Source organism: Dreissena polymorpha, chromosome 8, assembly GCF_020536995.1.
Source record: "Dreissena polymorpha isolate Duluth1 chromosome 8, UMN_Dpol_1.0, whole genome shotgun sequence".
In the NCBI taxonomy this organism is placed as follows: Eukaryota; Metazoa; Mollusca; class Bivalvia; order Myida; family Dreissenidae; genus Dreissena; species Dreissena polymorpha.
Genome location: NC_068362.1, coordinates 59,667,792 through 59,678,864, shown reverse-complemented (window position 1 = coordinate 59,678,864; position 11,073 = coordinate 59,667,792).

The following is an 11,073-nucleotide window of genomic DNA, read 5'->3' as shown; positions in this document are numbered from 1 at the left end:
TCACAGGGACTGGGCAAATACGCGAACCGGTGAAACTTACTGGTTTTGTATAAAAACAAAACATTCTTTGTTCCACTATCCTAGCAACCACTAAGTTACTATTGAAGGCGCTATAGAGCGCGAAGCGCGACACGTTTTATTAATTTTAATAATGAGTCTTGATAAAGGAAGCAGCCGCTTATCAATGAGGAGCACCATCACAGCGACCCAGTCGCAGTACTATCAAGTCCTCCTACAGTTTTTTTTAAGAACCACATTTAGAAGGCCACAGGCGTGACCAGTATCTTGCCAGTGGTATGGACCCTTTGGTATGGACCTTTAACCCCGCTCACTATCCAGCGTTTAAACTTTCGGGTTTACATTTAAACCGACTATTAATAGCTTATTAATATCTTAGTTAGAAGGTGATTTTTCAAGTGGTTTCGTAGTGTAGTGGTTAACCGCTCGTTTCATATGTGAGAGGCCCAAGGTTCGAGCCCCAGTAGAATCAAATTATTTTATTTGTGTTCTATGTTAACTTTTTGTTTTGATGTAGACATTTTAGGTTAAATAAATATGCTGCTTTATTGTCACAATTTTTTGTTTTTATTACGCCCATGAAATATATGTGTGAGAGGGTGGGGGGGGGGGTTCGTAAACACATTAAAACTTTAACAGTGTTTTCATATCAATGAGTACTCAACCCCTATCGTAAATGATCCACATCTATATTTTTGTAAAGATGAATTTCGAACGTTCAATAACTTTGAAAGACTCACTACATATAAAGTGACTTGTCTCGAAAATAAATAACATTTACCATTTGATAATCCAAACATTCCTTTTATCCATTACAGTTATGATTAATACAATTCAGAAAGACAATAACATTGGAAACATACCATATCAGCAGTATGATTTTCTTTCTAAATGTAATAAAAACTTAATTTCAATCATGAACTTGTAAGTTCAAGAAAACACGAAACCAAGAAAAAAGGCAAAACGAACAAAGGCGAATTGTGAAATATGCAAGCCAGAGTTCTAGAGTTATGATTCTTGTGCGATGCACTTCTATACACCACAACCTACCTTTGTTCCAAGTTTGATGTCAATGGGCCTGTTTGTAATTACGTTCGGACCGGACAATAAAAAGCGAGATAAATAAAGTAGTTCAGGAGCTTTACCTATAGTTCTTGTGCACTGAACTTCTCATTCAGTGAGATCTATCCATATATGAAGTTTCATGTCAATAGGTGTTATAGTTAAAGATTTTTACTCCGGACAAAGAACCGGAAGCTGCCTGACCCCCGGCATGACATGGGTAATCCCTAAATATTCCCTGTATTCGACGGACGTATAAAGAAGAAAAATGGAAAGCAGAGACGTAGATAAAAGAGAGAGGCAGAAAGCCAAATTTCGGCAAACACTCGCACGTCGCGTGGATTTTTGCGAGATAAGTCTAAGCGCGCAACTGTTTGTCAGTTGCCCTGTAGTTAACACGCTTATACACATTTCTAACACGCTTTGGCGTTCCAGTTTTTGTGATTTGAAACAAATAATCTGTTATGCATTATTAAAATTAGAAAGTATGCGGTATTATCACACAATTGTAATGTGTCAATTAAAATAAATCACATGCCGCATTGTTATATTTAACGATTTTATCCGCCTCTAGTTTTAAAAAGAAACAATGAATACCGGTATTTAAAGATGGCCTGTGAAATATATGTTCAATAAGTTGCCAGTTGCAGACATGGGGTAATCATAATTGTTAATATGTTATCATCATGCTTATTAATTTATTACTTTTTTCATTAGTCATGGATTGATCACTAATTATAGCGTGTGTATTACTTAAATAATAATTTTATAGATTACTGCTACAAAAGGTCATGACTCATTATTATTATATGATTACTTTATGATAACTTTTAACTAAAAAGCAGATTCAATTTCAATTCATGAAGACACATGACACATAAACAAGATCAGATACTTGCCAACTTATTATAGTTAATTACTCAAGTGGTGTAGATCTCTCATACCGGTAGCTCTCGGCCTGAGGGGTATTTCAAGGGATTAAGTCTGAACAATAGTTCTTATTCGGAACTTGCCTACAACTGTGTTTTCCGCTAATTTACATGAGGTACAAATAAAATTGCCCTAGATCCACGGGGTCACAACTTGTGTATTGTTATATAACACTAAAATGACCCGAAATCATTTGTGAGTACCAGAATAGTCATGTGACACTAGGGTCATAACGTTAAAATGTTGATTTTATCTAACGATAAGTGGAGTTCCGTAAACAGTCTATTGCATTGATGATCTGCATTTATGAAAAAATAAGTGTTGGAGCTAGGTGTGGGCACAGTTAAGTAATCAGTCAAATAATTGATCTGATGATAATTTTAGTGAACCATGTTAACCCATGTATAAAAGTTACTTTGTGAAAAAGCAATTCATGCAACTTCTGCACCAGTGGAGAGCCTCTGGCATTTTTTATCCATCCTGATAGAAGTCGAATGAGTGACCGCACTTTTGAAATGCCCATGAACATCACATGCAAGAATCAGTAGACTACATATTTGTTGTGCAAATAAATAGGATAACAATAGTTTTTTTTTTATAGATAAACACTGGTTGATAAAGGGTCTAGAAGCCCAAATATTATTAAATGCATGAATTGATCCATTAATAATCGATTTGATCACTTTGGTTGAGATTACCAATTAATAACTAATAAATGAACAAAAACCGTTAATTACTTTTTTAAAGAAGTTAAAATAATTAATTTAAGTGATTACTGTTTCGAGTAATTGACCACATGTCTGCCCAGTATATATTCTGCCCTAGAATAAAAGTGGCCAGAATTATGTACACGACCAGTATATGCGTGTGTGTCTGGTTACTTTTTAATCCCCGAAACAGTACAGTAGATATTTAGTTTGTACATTGTTCAATTGGTAGTACGTGAACAAGTCCCCTTTTATTTGAAAATTACTCACCACTGTGAAGCTTTTTTCACAGGTATTGTACAACGATCCAATAATATTCGGTACTGATCTTCATCTGATAAGATGATATTTTAAGTGCTGAAATATAAATACATTAAATGTTTTAATTGTAATTCATTATGATCAGCACTCTATCAAACAATACAACATAGTTAAAATAATAAATATTAATCATAATGCGAAAAAGTGTCCACCGTGGATTTTTATTTACAAGTAATTGATCGCCTGATAATAAAGGCAAATGTGGTGCAGTAACACCAGCAACCAGCGTTCGATTCCCATTCTGGGTCAATGAAAATTGTTTTGGTGGTGAAAAAACAATATAGGTGGGGCTAAAGAGGTACTCTGGTTGACCCACATGGCACAAGACTATGTCAACTTTAAAATATGTTTTTCCGTGAGTCAGAGATTAATGCATCGAATTAAGCTTTTAATATAAAATAAAATTCATCTCACCTTTTTCGAGTTTATTGTTCACAACCTTTTGCTTTTCAAGCCTTAACAATGCAGCAGACCTGAACCTCCTGGTTAGTTGAAATAATCCAACTCACAGCTATTGACCCTCTGGGTCGCTGTACGTATGTACTCATAAAAGCTCAGAGCATATAAGAAGAACTAACATCCTGGTGTGAAAATGGATGGTCAGTAATTAAAAATAATCTACAGTACAATTGATTAACCACGCAGACAACAGTACTGTAACAACACTGAATTGTACTTTAGTATGTGAATAATTTTATCATTGTTCAATTAATGGATTTTTTTTTAACATTTGACCAACAAATTGTTTGTTTAAGTAAAAACATAAAATACAAAAAAAATAATCGATTACAAAAGTGGATTACATTAAATCAAAACTGTTTCCAGTAATTGCAAGTTTTATGTGAGGATATTTATGATCTGTGACAACATGTTCGTCCACAGACATGATGCATTCTAACATGAATCTTGGAAAAACATTTGTCAGAGGAGCAAGTACTGGTACTCGCATGAGGATGGTTCAACAATCTTGTTAAAAATCAATATGGTTGTCACATATTTCCGTGACCTTAACATATTCAAAACATTGCAAGCCAACGATTTGGCTAGATAACCAGATTTAAACATAAACTTTTCAATGTTAATAAAAGAAAGCGTATGGCTACCAAATAGCATTAGCTCAAAACAATTGTTTTACAAACAATGTAATTCTATATGGACAAATTTTTGTTTTATTTCTGGTTTGAAGGCCATGAAAAGAGTAAATATACATATATATAATATGGTATATGATATAGTAGATTATTATTGAAAATCAATTATTTGAAAAAAGATAATAGGCGAACTAAATAACTAAAACACAGTTGCTCTAGAAAGCAAAATATTGAATTTAGGAAGGTAGAAAATTTCTAAAATTGATATTGTATTTTATTGATTACATTGATGTTTACTGTATTTTGAATTTAACATATATATATGATTAATCAAAAATGTGTTATATTTGTATTAAAGTTATATAAGGGCCACCGTCAAAATCCCATGGGATTTTTTGTAAATGGGATGGGTTCATTGAAAATGGAAGTTTGACGTGTGCACCTGTCAAATCCCGCGGGATTTAATGGAAATGGGAGTTGACGGGGCTCCCGTCTAAATCCCTCGGGGGAAGAAGATCACAACCACGTTATTTCCTTATAAAAGTACATATTTCTTACAATTATAACTTAAGCATGTGTATTTGTAAACAATGAAACAGAAAACAAAGCATGCTATTTAAATTCGATTTTTATACAATATTGGTACAATTTTCCCGTCTGGAAAAAAAACCGTGGGAGAATTGCAATTCTTAACGGGGAAGCCGAAACCCCACTGGGCCCCCATGGGGGATGGCAACTTAATCATCTTTTTGTCACATATATGTATGTACTCATTGCCCCCTACACATATGCAAAATTTCATTACAATTGTGCAATAAATAAAGCAAATAAGATTGCAAATAATCTGGATCTGGATTTTCAAACTTTATCTGGATACTGTTAATTTTAAATTTCCACAGCATCTGTATCATAGAGTACTTTGCTACAAATGTTTATACCATTCTTCAGCCTTAATATTTGAATGTATACATGACTGAAGGTTGGTACATTTGATTTTCCTCCACAACATGGACGCATTGTTCTTACAACATACAGTTTCTTTCTTTTACGACGCTTAAAGTATGTACGCTTATAATTACAGATAGATTAACATTCGTTTCTCAGATATTTATAGTTTCGCAAATGAGATGCTACATGTGTTTGTTTAAATTGACGTAACATCAAAATATGCATTATCAATTTAATTAGTACATTTCCTGTTATACTTTTAAGGTTTTTGCCCTGTAATATGACATTTTGGATTTTCTATTGTTTCTTCGCATTTTCCCAATGGATATGATATGTTACATCCACAATCAAGAGCAGGTTGATAATCGTTTGATGCGGTGGTTGTTTTTAAGATGTGTTGGTGTAATAATAATGATAAAGATAATAACGATTATTATTCTGATTATGGTAATCATGATTGTGATTTTGACAATTTTACCATTATGATCAGAGTCATAATAAAGTAACAGTATTAAATACCTTGATCGGGTCAAAAGGTGTCTTTAAACTCTAATCAGATCGCTAAAAGGGGCCTTTTCACAGATTTTGGCATTTTTTTAACTTATTCATTAAATGCTTTATATCGATAAATGTAAACATTGGATCGTAAAAGCTCCAGTAAAAAATCAATAGTAAAATTAAAAAAAGGAAAAGAACATTGCCCGGACCAGGTTTCGAACCAGTGACCCCTGGAGTCCTGCCAGAGTCCTGAAGTAAAAACGCTTTAGCCTACTGAGCTATTCCGCCGAATACATATTCCTGAAGTATTTTATACCTTATATAAGCAATCTTCGTAGTTTCACAAAATTTAACGACAAAAACATAACTCTCCAAATTATTCAATCGTTTCGCGTTGCAACGCTTTATAATTTTTAGGTTTTAAAATCGTCAAAAGATGCATATAATGGCTATATTAGACCATGGTAAATGTTCAGTTTTACTGTTTCCTCACAAATATCATAACTAAAACGAAAATTTGCGAATCTGAAACAACTTTTTTCAATTTTGTCAATTTACCAAAGCGTGAAAAGATCCCTTTAAACTATACAAAACAATGATATTTCACGAACATTTATTGGACACGAACATTTTAAGTGTCCTAATGTTACGATAACAGATCCACTCATTGTATCAATAAATGTCAGATTGTACCATTACAATCGTTAAATATTTCTCAGTCGGAGTGGTTGTTTAACAACCAAACGTGTATGCAAGTTAAAGTTATGTTTAATCAGTAGTATGAGAGTTAATCGACACGTTTAAAAGTCATGTTATTCAACCAATTAATGAACAATGCCGTGACTGTCCCGATTTCTGACACTCAAGTATGTAAATGCGACTTTAAAGTATTAAATATATGTTTGAGTGCATTTTAAAAACGTCTTCAATTAAGTTTCTCGTGCAATTGGTATTTTAGGCAGACTACATGATTTGTGAACGGTTCAAAGCAAATGAATAACATACATAATAATATAAACTTGTATCGCGTGTGTTTAAATCAACTCATATATTTGGTGTTTCGTTCTTGCGAACCGTTACGAAGACTAAAGAGGATTCAAGATATATACACTGATGATTACATTTAACAGAGAGAACATTTATGTTCGCATCTATCATTTTTAATATAGTTATGATATACCGAAGAAGCCATCCTAATTATCTTTTGAAACAAACACAGATCCAAGGATTTAAATATATAATTATGTCTTTATTATTGTAAAATAGACAACAATACAAATTGATTAAACACAAGTTTTTCAATGATTTTATGTATGCAACTGACGTTCTTAATATTAAGAATATATATAAGCCATTAAGACGTCTTTGTAACGGTAAAGTCGAACCTATTGTTATTTATTTTCATCTGCTCTTTTGTTCCTGAACGTGAATATGATCGTATAAGTAAACATAGTAATTAAATGAAACATACAAATAGTACAATCCATAGCAAAACCTTTAGCAATTTCTAAGCATGTCATGACTAATATATATAATATACCACAACAAAGTGAGAAAATATAATAATTCTTAACACATTAGAACGAGTAACCATTACGAGCGGACTATTTGGATATAAGATAAATTGTTCTTAAATATTTCTGGAACATCGCTTTTTAGTCGTTCGCTTGCGAACAACTAGGTTAATACTATGTTTTTCAAGCCAGATTGTTGTTGACACAAAACCTGATAACTGCCGTATCCGCGCCAAGAACGAGTTCGTCCTTTTGTCAGAGGTTTCAGTTCCTCCACTATATTCATTCACAAATTGACACAAACTGTGAATATCGAGTTAAACGGTATATTTTGTAACGGAGCCTAGATATAGAAAACACCATTTAACAATGTTTAACGTATATGTGTCGCGGAAGAGAATGTTAATGAACGATACAAATAGTCCACTATTTGCTGCGTGTTAATCCCGTGGCATTTTGCGCAGCACGGGCAATTCGAAATCTCAGGCTATTAAAAGATAAGGAAAAATATTATTACTGCTGATTACCAAGGAATTTATAGGAGGCAATACACTATATTGATACCAATATGTGAAATATTTTAAACACAAAATGCAACACAAACAGCAAAAAAAAACACATATTAAGCGCGCGTGCTCGTGACCATATTATTAACACGTCAGACGACAAAAGTCAAATTCTTTCCCGCTAAACTGCAGTTTTTAAGCGATGTTTTATTATTTCTTTAAAATCGGGGACGTAGAGGTATGATAAACAGAAGAACAGGTTACTGCCTGATCTTTTTGTAATATATCAGGCATGAATAAAATAACGTCCCGGCGGCAAGCCTCGCCGTTATATTATTCTAAGCCTTGTCTGATATATTACAAAAAGATCAGGCAGTAACCAGTTATTCTCTCTATATAAGTAGATTGTTATTATTTATATTCTTGATTTTCATGAGCACTGATATGGTTTACAATCACGTCAAACATGTGCATACAAGCATGTGTTTAGCAAATAAATTGATAAGTAATTATTATATAAACCAAATACCTCAAAAATAATTCATGGGCATAATATTTTGTACCATTCGTGTATATTTATACATTTTATTTAATCTTCATAAAAACCCGAGTTACCCATTGACCTCAGAGTAAATATGGTATGAAGACAAAACGCAGATTATTGCACAACACAAAGATATGCATTAGCCGTATAATACAATTTATTGTATTATATAACAACAATCCTCAATGGTATGGGTGGTGCGTTTTTGTTTTTTAAGTTTTTTATGGACGATCGAACGTGCCAAAGGTGTGTTGAATCAACAATATGACAAAGTACAAATAAAGGCTCAGAACATGACAATATTGTAATGGTATTTTAATTTTCTTTTAAGTTCAATACATTTTCTTTTACAGTGAATGGTGTCCAGGTTTTTAAACAATTCATAAATAAAATGACAACAACGGACGTGGTGCAATCTGAACAGTTTATGCATGCATATTGAGATATCTTTACACGTGATTATGAGTGATGTTGTTCCGTGCACTAACGAACACTTTTTATAGGACTACGTAATTACGAAGTTTTATTTTACTGATACCCGCTAAATACTTTAAACGTTAAGCATTAAACAACAATTTTGTATTTGAAATGCAAAGTTATAAAGCAGTTTATAAGGTTTCCAGACATTCGTTTCCACGGAAAATCGTTTCTACGCAAATGTTGACAAGACGGACATTCGTTCCAACGTTGTTTTAACTTCACGTACCTTCGTTCCTACGTTATTTTGTCAGAATAACACAGGAACGAATGTCCGGCCTGTCAAAATAATTTTTAAACCATTGCCCCTATTGTCAAAATAACGTAGGAACGAATATCCGTGTTGTCATAACAACGTAGGAACGAATTTCCGCCTGTGTCAATATTAGGGTAGGAACGATTGTCCGTTGGAACGAATGGCCGGCATTTAATTTATTATTATGATTAAAATGGGAACAATCTATACAGTATTCAGTTTCTCACTATCTGTTTAGACCAATTAATTACAATTTGCGTATTTTGCGTCACATTAGTCCTAGAAATGACTTAGCAATACTACTACAACGAGAAGACATGGGCGTATTAACAATTGTGTTTAGTGACCAGACGTCTACCACATGTAGTTAATGACACCTTTTTGTTATTTAGTATTTTTCGGCACAGTTTCTGATCATAACGTGATATTGGGTTTGTGCTGAACACAGAAGCAATACTACCAATGATCTATCAATAAACAAAATAATTGATAGATCTTTGATTAAACACCGCGACAAAATTGCGCAAACGATGAGTGTCAAAATGTGTGTAAACAATTGAATAAAAGCAAGTACTTAAATCAAAAACATTTAATTAATGTATTACCACTTACAAAGGGAAGAATGTATATAAACTAATTCTAAAAATGTCAAATTGTGTTGACAATATAATAACGTCGCCAAATATTCAAATGATTAAAGGGTTAAAATAAGATGCGGCGTTGCATGGCACTATTAGAAATGGCTACACGTCCATCCTCGTTCTGGAATTCTTCGAGTCACGTTACTTCGCGCTTATATCGATTTTGGTTTATTGTAAAAAGGGTATATTGCATCGGTGATAACCACGCAATAGTATAATTTAAAGTTTGTTTATATTCACATTTCTCAATTTATAAAATGTTGAACATGAGTTCACCAATAAATACAGGTATACTTTAGAAAACGACAAAAATGCTTTATAATTCTTAAAACCGAAGTTAAAAGACTATTCAATATAACAAAAAATATCTGTTAAAAAGATATTCGGCATAAAAGCTGACTTTCAAATAAAGTTTGAAAATTTACGTTTCTAAATAATTAAATTGAAAACAAAAGTTTAACTATGGTGTTTTTATGTCACAATTTTGCATATTCACCGCGTGAGTTTATTTCTTCACCATTAACACTCAGGTTTCTTCTTACCATCGAAATATATCGTATACATGTATAAATATTTGATTAACACGCATTATTCTTTCGCGACATTCAAATCACAGTTTCATACCTGCGTAATGCGAAAATGGGTCCTATTGCGTTCCGGACAGCGTAGCTCAAGTCCAACCTGCGCATTTGCGCAGTCTGCTCAGATGCCATGCTGTCCGCTATACAAATCATTCAAGGTTGTATGGTCTCATTGTGTATTTCCTGACCAGACTGCAAGATGCACAGGCTGGTCGGGCTATAGCTTTGAAGGGCGCATATGGCATAAGACCCATTTTAGCATGACGCCGGTCTTAAAAAATCTAATTACATTGTAAATGGTACATTTAAGCAGAAGGCTTTTCGATATATTAAATTGAATTCAAAGTAGCATATAAAGCAAACTGGCAAATTAAGGGTAGCCTTTTCTGGCGTTCAGGAACGATTTCCAGACTTGCTGACCGAGTATGGTAAACATTTGTGGTTAGATAATTAACGATTTCCCTCTAACCCTATATTGTTTCGGTAGTGTTTGTTTTCTCATCTTTAAAGCAAAACTTTCTTTACCGATAGTCAACTAGATTAATTATACGCGTAAATGTAACTGGGCCACAATTTGTGTCTATGTGTCGTTTAAACATGCAGAGAGTAATCCGGATTTCCTTACACTGAACAGTGCTACATTCTCTAGACAGACACGGTGATGAACCAAACGTTCAGAGGATTCCCTCGACTCAGCCTTTGAAATATTCGAATGTATGCATACGTGTCTGCTGGCGTTATGTAAAGGTCATTTAAGGTCTTATTGTACATTTTAAATTTGTATATGGTGTCAACAAAGTTTCATAAAGGGAATTTCTATCATGAAATCATAGTTTTAGTGTCATAGGTATTCGATATTCCAACAATATTCGTTTAATATGATGGTGGAACCAAAGTTTATTTTATATTAACTGGTTCTCATTATACCATTTCCATTATATTTTCTTTGCTTTCAGAACGTCGTAAAAAGGACATGCTT